Raw genomic sequence first — 13,385 nt, 5'->3', positions numbered from 1 at the left:
CACACACACTGACACACACACACTGACACACACACACACACACACTGACACACACACACACACACACACACACACACACACACTGACACACACACACACACACACACACTGACTGACACACACTGACTGACACACACACACACACTGACTGACACACACACACTTACTGACGCGCGCGCGCGCACACCCCCACACCCACACACTGACTGAATGACTGACTGACTGCCGCACGCACACACTGACTGACTGAGGCACACGCACACACTGACTGTGTGTGTGTGTGCGTCAGTCTGTGTGTGTGTTTGTGTTTCTGCGTCAGACTCACTGACGCGCGCGCACACACACTGACTGACTGACGCACACACAATGACTGACGCACACACACTGCATGAAGCTGTAAAGGAGGGAGGGGGGGAACTGGATTGATGTGAATGGGGGACAAACAGAGAGAGGGGGAGGGGTGAGGAGAGAGAGAGGAGCGGGAACATTACATCCCGGGCAACGCCGGGTCTCTCAGCTAGTATAAAATAAACGTAAAGAGAGGGTGCATACCATTCAATGATGGATACAAAAAAAGGAACAACAGGACAGTCACTCTTATACTCCCAGAAAGTGAATATATATATCATTTACGTGAATCACTATCCGTATTTGAAGTGTGTGTGTATATAAATATATATATACATACAAATGAGCATACAGTAATATTTCCATTTGCTATTTGCCTTGCTATGGAGGGTTTTTGTCACTTTTTTACTCACATAACTTCACATATACATACATATATAATATATAATATATATAATATATATATATATATATATATATATATATATATATATATATATATATATATATGCAGTGGAAGTGTATTGTGTGTATTTACTTACACACTCACTCCACATTTCAGTAACATACATATACATCTAAATAATATTCACATATACACGTTTGCTATAAATGGAATTATTACAATTTTACATTATATACACGTGCAATGAATGGAATAAACACTGTAATAAGTTTGAAATCGCCTATCCGAGCTGCTATGCATGGCTGATCCCTTTTCTCCAGCTTCCTTGAATGTACTATGAGGAAGATCATGTGACCAGATGCTAGTGCACGTTTAGAGAGAGGGAGGGCAGTGCTGACAAAGGGGTGTGCCTGGGTTTGTGACAGGACATGAAGGGGCAGTGCCTTAGCAAATGGCTGTTAAAATAGAATACAAGAAAATTGGTCTTTCAAAGTTGTTTTTTTAAAAACAGAAAATGCTAAAAGTATTATTTCTTACTACAGAACTGATTTATTAAAAAAAACACACATGCAGGATATAGACTGAACTGCAGCTTTAAGTGGAGGCGCAATGGAAAAATGGAATCAACTTTATATTCACCTTCAAAGTGAGTGGTCAATAGTAATTAAAATATACATATATGGTGCACTACTAATGCAAAAACATACATTAAATACATAAAAAATTGTTAAAAGTGATATTGCTAAATATCATATAGCTGAACTGGTAAAAGTGTGTAAAGGTCAGAGTTGCCTGTGAGAAAGGTGGTAGCCTTAAATGCTGCTGGCTGTCAGCTCCTTCCTCTCTGGGGATAACGCCTGGACCGTCCTGCCACATAGCTGGACCGGGCGCTCACACTGCTGGGACTCTGTGAGTAGGCGGGGGCCGTGGATCACCTTGGTGTGCACCGTCAGATGGGACCGTCCTGGGCGTCTTCCAATTTTCTCCTCCGGTTCACCTCCAGAGTCGCTGTATTGCAGCTTGGAAGGGTAGCAGGGTAGCAGGCTGATCAGCTTACTTTGCTGCAAATGTCAAGATTTTCCGCTCACCACTTATGACTTCCTCTGTGTCCACTTCACACACTACTGACTCAATGCTGTCTCCTACGCGTTTCTCCATGTGATGTGGTGTAGGAGGAGCCAGCATTGAGTCAGTAGCCAGCAGCCTTATTATAGCATAAATGCAAGTCCTTTTTTTTTTAGTGTGAAATATACTTGGTGACATTTAAATCACCCAGGTGATGCTTTTCGAATAAAAGTAGCACCTAGTAATGGTTATCAGGGATATTGGCCTCACGAGAAGCTGTGAAATACAGCCTGCCAATGTCCTAGTAAAAGGGACATTCCACGGCATGCATCTTCCAGACTGTTATGAGCTGTACATACGCATGGATGTGATGAGACTTTGTCTTGTTTAGGGGTGCAGGGCCAAGATCTCTCGTGGTATCACTCGCTGACAGCCCCGCTAAGTAATGATCAGCCTAAACACCTGTAGGAAATCTACACAATGGCCGAGCAAAGGAAGAATGCAGCAGGTCAGTCACTTCAAAGGAGCCAAAGATGATGGGGGTTGGGGCTCTAGCAGGAAAGTGAGAATCCCAGCATATATCGCCCCTTAGACTTAAATACAGAACAGTATCCTGCGGTGCTCAAAAACTCGGTGACAAAAGTCAAATAGACATTTAAAGTCTTAATGATGCAGATATAATGCACAACGTTTCGGAGGAAATTCCTTCCGGAGCTGTACGATTATGCATCCAAAGAAGGGATTTTTCCCGAAACTTTGTGCATTACTGCTGCGGCAGACGTTATTCTAACAAATCACCGGCTTGTCCCTGGCAGGTACCTGGAATGCGACACTGTTCACCCGGAGCATGCCGCGTTCCAAGCCAGGGGTCATGCCCGGCTGACGCGCGGCTGATGTGTTAATTTATAATGGTTCAGGATTTAATAGGCTGCAATGCTTCGCGTGTCCGCCAGATGGCATAAATTCATGAATTGTAATGCAGTATATATATATATATATATACAGTACAGTATATATATACTGTATAACAACAACCCCTATAACCCCTAACATACAGTACTGTATATGCACATCAATGATACTATGGGCCGGCGGGGGCGAGATGTGTTTGCAGCAGAGAGAGATCCGCTGCTCTCTCTGCGCAAACATCGGCACATTAAAAATTATTTCAAATACATTTTTATTCATAGTGTAGATGTGCAAGGGGGTCTCCGGAGCTGAACTGCGTTGGTTTCAGGTCCGGGGACCCCCTGCTCCCCGAGATACAGGCCCCTTTATGAGGTGCCGGTATCCCTCTGCATTTAAAGGTCCCAATCACGTGACCGCGGCATGTAAACAAAGCAGAGGGATACCGGCACCCCCTAAAGGGGCCTGTATCTCGGGGAGCAGGGGGTCCCCGGACCTAAAACCACAGCGGTTCTGCTCCGGAGACCCTCTGCACATCTACAGTATAAATAAAACACATATATAAATAAAAACTCATTCCTTACCTTAGCGGCTATGTGCTACGGTAACGAAGCAGCATTTCTGTATTTTAATAATATTGTACAGTGAGCAGGGGGTTCCCAAAGCCAGAAATTAATGCTCAGGGGACCCCCTGCTCCTCTGCACAATATTATTAAAAATACAGAAATGCTGCTTCATTACCATAGCGTATAGCCGCTAAGGCAATGAAGGGGTTAACCCACCGTGTCCGCTTTATTGTGGGTAGTGGGGGTGGGTGAAGGGGGTATTTGGCCCTTGGTGTGAGTTTAGGACTTGCGGGGGGGTTGCGGGTGGGTTGCGGGTGCATTTAACCCCTTCACGACTGTAGCAGTTAATACCGCAACGGTCATGAAGTGGTTAACCCCTCCCGCTACCCCCCGCAAGCCCTAAACAACCACCGTTGGGGCTAATACCCCCTTCACCCACCCCCGCTGCCCACAATAAAAAAATCTCACACACAGCAGCCGCCCAAAAATAAATAAATAAATCTAAATAAATAAATGAATATAAATAAATACATTTGAAATACATTTTTATTCATAGTGTAGATGTGCAGGGGGTCTCCGGAGCTGAACCGTGTTGGTTTCAGGTCCGGGGACCCCCTGCTTCCCGAGATACAGGCCCCTTTATGAGGTGCCGGTATCCCTTTGCATTTAAAAGTCCCGATCACGTGACCGCGGCCTGTAAACCAAGCAGAGGGATACCGGCACCCCCTAAAGGGGCCTGTATCTCGGGGAGCAGGGGGTCCTTGGACCTAAAACCAAAACATTTCTGCTCCGGAGACCCTCTGCACATGTACAGTATGAATAAAACACACACATCAATAAAGACTCATTCCTTACCTTTGCGGCTATGTGCTATGGTAACGAAGCAGCATTTCTGTATTTTAATAATATTGTACAGTGAGCAGGTGGTTCCCTAAGCCAGAAATGAATGCTCAGGGAACCCCCTGCTCCTGCACAATATTATTAAAATACAAAAATTCTGCTACATTACCATAGCGTATAGCCGCTAAGGCAATGAAGGGTTAAGGCAGAATAAACAATAAATACATTAAATACATATTTTTAATGTGTGTGTTAAACCTTCCTGCCTTCACTGTAATCTATGTAAAAAACCCTCCCCATATTGTGTGTGTTAAACTTCCCTGCCTTCAATGTAATCTATGTAAAAACCCCTCCCCATATTGTTTGTGTTAAACTTCCCTGCCTTCACTGTAATCTATGTAAAAAACCCTCCCTATATTGTGTGTGTTAAACCTCCCTGCCTTCACTGAAATCTATGTAAAAACCCCTCCCCCTATTGTGTTTGCTAAACTTCCCTGCTTTGACTAATCTGTGTAAGCCCCCCTCCCCCTAATGTGACGGTTAAATCTCCCTGGCCTGTGTTTCTGTGACTGCAGTGTACTGTATGTAAATGTGGGGAGGGGGATCCCGTGTAAATAACCACACCCACACCCACTACCCACTACCCACCTGCACATGGCCCCTCCGCTGCTGCAAAAAAGAGACAAAAATTAAAACATACAAAGTAATGTCCCCTAACCCCTTAATCACCATAGCGGTTATTAACCGCTACAGTCATTAAGGGGTTAACCCACCCTCACCCACCACTCGGGATGCCTACATACCCTCCCACACTAACCCCCCCCCCCGTGAGGCCTAACCACCCTCACCCAGTACCCACAAGGGAGGCCTACCCACATACCGTTGGGGAAACACCCCCCACCCCCAGTACACACAATAAAAACAATACAGTGACCCACAATAAACATCATTCTATTTATTAAATACATTACCCACCCCCTGTGCCCCCCCATACATACAAGATTTATCCTTTTACATATAGGGTTCATAACGCAGCCCCACGTGAGTCCCCGGTGGGCTGGCAGGCACCTGGACAGACCTACAGTTTACCAGCAGCCCTTTTTACACAGGTTCTGGAGGCCTGCTGGTGGGTCCCGCCAGCACCATGGCCCCCAGGTGGTCTCCTTGGGTCACCGTGGGCCACAATTGGGTCCCCACGGTAGGCCTGCGGATGTCTGGGAGCCCTGTGTCAGACCCACAGGTGTCTGCGGGGCCTCGGGTGGTTCCCTCGTGGGTTTGGGGAACTCACGAGTGCTCACTACGGGTCCGCGGTGCCCCCACATAAGTGGGACCACACATCATCATCCCCGCACCTACGGGTCGGCGGTGCCCCCACAGAAGTGGGACCACACATCTTCATCCCCGCAGACTACGGGTCGGCGGTGCCCCCACAGAAGTGGGACCACACATTTTCATCCCCGCATGTGTCACCCGTGGAACCACCAGCCTGATACCCGTGGGATACACGAGGCGATCCGCAGGAGGTCTCCAGAGGTCCCACACAGAACCACAGAACCAACCCTGAATGTAAAAAAAATAAACCTGGCCTATACATTCAATACATACACCCCCCCGAACACCTACAGTACAATAATGTGCAAAATAACTATTATCCAGATATGGATAATAGATTAATTGCCCATTATTAAAAACATTAACTAGCATATTAAAATAAATAAAGTACTACTGACCTCATCAATATGACGTGTCCGTCACCAGCAACATCCTTGTCTTGCCCACAAAATACATAGCAAATACAAAGCCAATACATTGCAATTACATTCAGATATCAATTAACCCCTTAAACGCCTTATCAGATAATAACCGCAAAGGTGATTAAGGGGTTAAGCCAGACTGGCCTGATACCCACCCTTCACCCATGAATTTGTACAGTGGCTTCATCATGCAACTATATATATATACTGTATATATACTGTATACAGAGAGAGAGAGAGAGATTATATATATATATATATATATATATATATATATATATATATATATATATATATAAAAACCAACATCACAGCTTGCACTCAATGTACTGGTTCATATAGACAGGTGCTAGTCTCAAATAATAGAAAAACAACATTACCATTCTCTCGTCCGGTAAAGAAAGACTGCACTCGGTTCAGTAATCATGAAAAACTGTATTGGGCATCTGAATAAAAAAGATAAGTCACCCAATCCGACGTTTCGGTCCTGGAATAGGACCTTTCTCAAGGGGGTGCTTTTCATTGACGTCACATATATATATACACACAGTATATACACACACATGATGAACCAATATACAAATAAATGTAGAAGGGTTATCAAAACCATACTGTCCTACAAATAACACTTCTCCATACAGACACACTACAATAAAATCAATTTCCTTTAATAATCCTAACTGATCTCACAATCTAATTCATCAAATGCCAATGAAACACCTCACATTCCAATCAATACATTACAACCAATCAAGTAAACAAAAATCAATTAGCAATCATTATTTACATCCCTAAACTATTGACACTCCATCCCGAACAATGAAACAATTAACTAATTCACGCCTGGAGCAGAACAATTTAGCCTGTGAACAAATATAAGTACCAACCAGAATACAACCTTTAAAACCAAGGCTATCCCTGAACATCATACACCACAAAATACATAGCCAATACAAAGCCAATACATTGCAAGTACATTCAGATATCAATTAACCCCTTAAACACCTTATCAGATAATAACCGCAAAGGCGATTAAGGGGTTAATATATATATAATCTCTCTCTCTCTCTGTATACAGTATATATATATATATATATATATATATATATATATATATATATATATATATATATATATATAGTTGCATGATGAAGCCACTGTACAAATTCATGGGTGAAGGGTGGGTATCGGGCCAGTGTGGCTTAACCCCTTAATCACATTTGCGGTTATAATCTGATAAGGTGTTTAGGGGGTTAATTGATATCTGAATGTAATTGCAATGTATTGGCTTTGTATTTGCTATGTATTTTGTGGACAAGACAAGGATGTTGCTGGCGACGGACACTTCGTATTGATGAGGTCAGTAGTACTTTATTTATTTTAATATGCTAGTTAATGTTTTTAATAATGGGCAATTAATCTACAGTATTATCCATATCTGGATAATAGTTATTTTGCACATTATTGTACTGTAGGTGTTGGGGGGGAGGGGGGTGTATGTATTGAATGTATAGGCCAGGTTTATTTTTTTTACATTCAGGGTTGGTTCCGTGGTTCTGCGTGGGACCTCTGGATACCACCTGCGGATCGCCTCGTGTATCCCACGGGTATCAGGCTGGTGGTTCCACGGGTGACACATGCGGGGATGAAGATGTGTGGTCCCACTTCTGTGGGGGCACCGCCGACCCGTAGTCTGCGGGGATGAAGATGTGTGGTCCCACTTCTGTGGGGGCACCGCCGACCCGTAGGTGCGGGGATGATGATGTGTGGTCCCACTTCTGTGGGGGCACTGCGGACCCATAGTGAGCACTCGTGAGTTCCCCAGACCCCCGAGGGAACCACCCGAGGCCCCGCAGACACCTGTGGGTCTGACCCGGGGCTCCCAGACATCCGCGGGCCTACCGTGGGGACCCAATTGTGGCCCACGGTGACCCAAGGAGACCACCTGGGGGCCATGGTGCTGGCGGGACCCACCAGCAGGCCTCCAGAACCTGTGTAAAAAGGGCTGCTGGTAAACTGTAGGTCTGTCCAGGTGCCCCGCCAGCCCACCGGGGACTCGCGTGGGGCTGCGTTATGAACCCTGTATGTAAAATAATAAATCTTGTATGTATGGGGGGGCACAGGGGGTGGGTAATGTATTTAATAAATATAATGATGTTTATTGTGGGTCACTGTATTGTTTTTATTGTGTGTACTGGGGGTGGGGGGTGTTTCCCCAACGGTATGTGGGTAGGCCTCCCTTGTGGGTACTGGGTGAGGGTGGTTAGGCCTCACGGGGGGGGGGGTTAGTGTGGGAGGGTATGTAGGCATCCCGAGTGGTGGGTGAGGGTGGGTTAACCCCTTAATGACTGTAGCGGTTAATAACCGCTATGGTGATTAAGGGGTTAGGGGACATTACTTTGTATGTTTTAATTTTTGTCTCTTTTTTGCAGCAGTAGAGGGGCCATGTGCAGGTAGGTAGTGGGTAGTGGGTGTGACTGTGGTTATTTACACGGGATCCCCCTCCCCACATTTACATACAGTACACTGCAGTCACAGAAACACAGGCCAGGGAGATTTAACCGTCACATTAGGGGGAGGGGGGTTTACACATATTAGTCAAAGCAGGGAAGTTTAGCAAACACAATAGGGGAGGAGGTTTTACAAAGATTTCAGTGAAGGCAGGGAAGTTTAGCAAACACAATAGGGGGAGGGGTTTTTACATAGATTACAGTGATGGCAGGGAGGTTTAACACACACAATAGGGGGAGGGTTTTTTCCATAGATTACAGTGAAGGCAGGGAGGTTTAACACACACATTAAAAATATGTATTTAATGTATTTATTGTTTATTCTGCCTTAACCCTTCATTGCCTTAGCGGCTATACGCTATGGTAATGAAGCAGCATTTCTGTATTTTAATAATTTTGCGCAGGAGCAGGGGGTTCCCTGAGCATTAATTTCTGGCTTAGGGAACCCCCTGCTCACTGTACAATATTATTAAAATACAGAAATGCTGCTTCGTTACCATAGCACATAGCCGCTAAGGTAAAGAACGATTCTTTATTGATGTGTGTGTTTTATTCATACTGTACATGTGCAGAGGGTCTCCGGAGCAGAAACGTTTTGGTTTTAGGTCCGGGGACCCCCTGCTCCCCGAGATACAGGCCCCTTTAGGGGGTGCTGGTATCCCTCTGCTTGGTTTACATGCCGCAGTCACGTGATCGGGACCTTTAAACGCAGAGGGATACCGGCACCTCATAAAGGGGTCTGTATCTCGGGTTGCAGAGGGTCCCCCGAACTGAAACCAATGCGGTTCAGCTCCGGAGACCCCCTGCACATGTACACTATGAATAAAAATGTACAGTACTGTATGTTAGGGGTTATAGGGGACGGCTTTAAAGACAACAGCTCGCAAACGCCCCCATGTGTTTTTACACGGCATTGCAGTATTGCAGCCAGTGGGAATAAAATGCTTAAATCACAGCCGGGAATTTAACGCAATACACTCCGGCCGAAAACTATACAAAACCGAACATCACCGGGATATACCGAAATTTGCAGAACTAGCCGAGTTAGAATAAAGTGTGTCGCCTCTGTATGTCTGCATCACTAAGACTTTAAATGTCTATTTGACTTTTGTCACTGAGTTTTTGAGCGCCGCAGGATACTGTTCTGTATTTAAATATCCTCATCCCGGCAGATTTTCCTCATCTCCACCATGCTTTCAGTTCTCTAATGCACGTCAGTCACTCCCACAATGGCAAAATACATATATGAAACCTCAAAGAGGCGCTTCCTATGTGAAATAACTTGTGATCTTCTTGTGATAAATGACTGGGAAATATTTGTGTTCAAATATATCTACAAATTATATAGTTGATGTGATTACGTGTAAATAAATTCAATCATGATCCAAAAATGTGTATATACCAGTAAAACCATTAATGAGATTTAGGACTTTGTGTATTCAGCAGCTTAAACTCAGAGAAACTGTCCAAGATAGATCCTGAAACAGTATTTTTGTAGTGTGTGTGGGAAGCGCTAAATCTCCTCTGCACCAGATAACTGTTATAATAATCCATTTAGAGAAAACCATAAAAGGAGGAGCGTACCCCAATCTCTACAAAAATACACACGAGCAGCTAAATGTAGAAGGTTCAGCCAGTTGCGGGGGCTGAATTAACTGATCCATATTATGTTACTGTATATGCCAGTGTCCTTATTCTGTTTCATTTCATCCGTTGTTTGATTAGGACTTGCTGCACCCCAGACAAGTACAATAAACTGCAACAGAAGATAACTAACTCCAGGTACATTTGTGGGACATGGCAGCTGGTTTTAAGATTGGGGCTTTTTTTTTTTTAAACTTGAATTTTATTGAAAACATAATTTTACATAAATGGAGATACAATTACACATAACAGGTGTAGCACCTGTTCCCCCCTCCCCCCCCCCCTCCCCTGCCACGGAATATCTGGCCACTACATGGGTATTGTCCCCGGTGCTGTAGCTCACCTGCTGGTTCAGGAAGTCTGAGTGGCTCTGCAGTTGTTATCCTTACATGAACACCGGTGGCTCAATCATTTGGACTGAACTACCTGTACTTGGGCAGGAATATCCTTAAAACCTGGTCTGTTGGGGGTCCTTGTGGACAAGTTTAAAACCGCTGTTCTAGACGTGAGCTTGTTTTTCCTCAGAACACACTTTTTCACAGGAATAGCCAACACAGTTGTAGATTGAGCCACCTGTGCTGAAGCAGAGATACCATTAAAAAGCTAACCTGTTGGTGGCCCTTGACTGGAGTTGACCACTCCACCTTAGCCCTTTCCTGTAACATAGAGTAACACTAAATTGAAGACAGCCTTACATCAACCAGTTATGCTGTTTTGTGTTTTGGAATTGCACCAGGGTGGTGCGACCTGACAGGGCACACAATCTTGTTCAGCTCTGGGCTGACCTCGCTGGTCCAGAATTGAAAAACAATCCTGATTATACTGTACTAAATCACTTGCATGTAGCTATGATGGTGACGGCCAAGGCCATTGTGCCTGAGATTGATGTAGGCATTTTTATTCTAGATACAGTTACTGTACAAAGACAGCAGGTGGGATGAAGTATCTGTAGTGGCTGAAATATATGTGCCATCTGATCAAAGCCATGCATTTTCTTCTAAAGCTTGCGGTCTACATGAGTTTTTAGTGCTGTGTGCTGTACAGCTGTACTGTAGTAGTGAGACTTGCTGTCTCCGGAGCCAGGGCTTGCGAGAGCTTCAAGCCGCGGTTCCAGAGATGGTGCTGCCCATGCCATCCTGCAGGGGGGATCCATGCTTTCCATGCTTTCGAATCGGACATGCAAATGAGCATACAGTAATATTATATATATATATATATATATATATATATATATATATATATAATATTCTTATTCTTTATATTATTTTTACTAACCTACCACTTCACGATCTACCACCTAACCATTTAGGTTGGGATGCTTCATATACCTAAAAAGTACTGTAGATCAGAAGCATACAGTACAATTCAATGAGTTTATACACTATTGACTTGGATGGGAGGTTCCATCATTCACGGTTTAGTTCTTTCCACCGTTATACCTCTCGCATCCCTTGCAAAGAGATGCTTAGGAAATACTTTGGTCTCATTGGGCTATTGTTAACGCAATGCTGTTGTAAATCTATCAATGTTTAGACACTAAAAACCCGACCAGCTTGTCCCAGCCTCATTATTATAGCGCTTTTGATTAAGGTGAAAAGTGGAGACTGCACTGTTAATGGAAAGGTGTTTGTGGGGGTGGGTGTAGCATGTAAATATGCAGAAGAAAGAAAAAAAAGTTCTGGTACAAAATGCTTTTTTTATTTAATGTGAAAGTGCCAGTTGGTAGTGGAAGAAATTGACATTGAAGAGCACAATCTAGACATAGGATTCTGTCCCACGACTCTCACTGTTGTTGTATTTTTTTATTTCCAGCTTCTCAGAAGATTGAGCAGCAGAACGCTGCTTAGTTAGAGTGCCATAAGCTCTCAGCACCTTCCTTCTGAGGAACTCGGCTTGGAGACAAACGGGGAAAGCTACAGAGAACTCTTGGAAACCTTTATTATCATATTTTGTATGTCTCATTGACCCAAAAAAGGTTAAGTTAGACTTTCAGACTGCAGCGATGCATCATAAGACTCCATTATGTGGCTTTAAAATCTTCCGACATACTATTTCATCCTGAGAATGTGACCGATTGTGCGCTGCACATGGAGCTGGACTTAAAATAAACTGAAGCAGAAATGCCTCGCTGCTGGACCGTGTACATGATTCTTAATTTTCTGCTGTTTGTTTTGGTACAGTAATGCATTTGGACTTAAACTGGCTACTGGAAGATACAGTATGAACCATATGAAATTCTTGGTCTTTGGACCCTCACTGGAATCCTTTGCCTCTTCATCTTGATGTATTTCTTCATTCCCTCTCGTTTGTTCTTTCATGTGTGTAACTGGCGCGGATGTTTCAGATTTAAATATAGGCCACATGGAGCAGAACGGTCTCTATCTCCCCATCACAGGAGAGATAAATTCGTTCCTTGAAATGTCTGTCTTCAGAAAAGCCATTGGTTTTCCAAGCTCCTCACCCCTCGCAGAGCTGACCTAAATCTGTCTGCAGTCAAGTCCTTTCTATTTTTTTTTTGCATACTATTTTTTTTCTTTTTGTTTACTTGCTTACATAGATCATCACAGGTCACATGGGGTCCTATGTCAGGAAAAATAAAACTCTTTGTCAAAAAATTTATTTTAAAGATGCAGCATTTGTGCTTCTCTGGTTCTCTCCTTCAGTAAGAGCGTGTAGTGCTCTGTGTGTCTCAGATCTGGTACAATATAACTTTGCTCACAATAACATGTGTGTCTGAGGCTGCCAATGTGGGGACAGCTGGGGTTACTGTCCCGGGCCGGCGAGTCAAATTCCCCCCTAACAGCGACCCTAACGTGAGGCTGCACTCCTTATAAGCCCCTTTCCTGGCCGCCAATTCTCTCACAGCAATCTGTGGGCCTCTAGGCTTCACCCCTATACTGACCCCTCATGCCTGTGTCCCCCTTTTCTGCGGCCCACTGTAGCTTTTAGCAGGCCAATCCCCAGGCCTTTAGGACCCTATTAGGGCTGTGCCGTCCTTCCGCAGGCCCCTCTCATTGCCTCTCGTAAATCACCTCCCCACCCTCCAGGCCCATTCACTATTAAGTTAACAAAAATTACAACCCGTACAGTGCCAGAGGGCAGATACATATAGATTGATATAAATCTATCTTGCTAAGGGGCTAATTTTATACTTGGGGGGTTAAACAATTGTAAATAGTAAGCCCACTTGAAACACCAGTGTTTTCTTGCAGCTGAGTCGTGGCTTATTAGATCAGCGATACGGCTGTTATTAAAATGCAAATGCTTTTAATATATTATATGTGATAAGTGCTTGCATAGGGTAGAGATCAGCTAGTTTTTAGCTAGTTCCAGTTTGGGTATATGC

The 13,385-nt window shown here is 44.1% G+C and overlaps 1 pseudogene; it reads left to right on the top strand.

The window, feature by feature from the left end:
• LOC142486418 (importin-8-like) overlaps nt 1–12,180 on the top strand; it is a 58,976-nt pseudogene extending 46,796 nt beyond the window's left edge.
• The last annotated feature ends 1,205 nt before the right edge of the window (nt 12,181–13,385 follow it).

The sequence above is a fragment of the Ascaphus truei genome, unplaced genomic scaffold (assembly GCF_040206685.1).
Source record: "Ascaphus truei isolate aAscTru1 unplaced genomic scaffold, aAscTru1.hap1 HAP1_SCAFFOLD_852, whole genome shotgun sequence".
NCBI lineage: Eukaryota > Metazoa > Chordata > Amphibia > Anura > Ascaphidae > Ascaphus > Ascaphus truei.
Note: the sequence above shows the minus strand (reverse complement) of the source record. Positions and strands in the feature narration are given on the sequence as shown.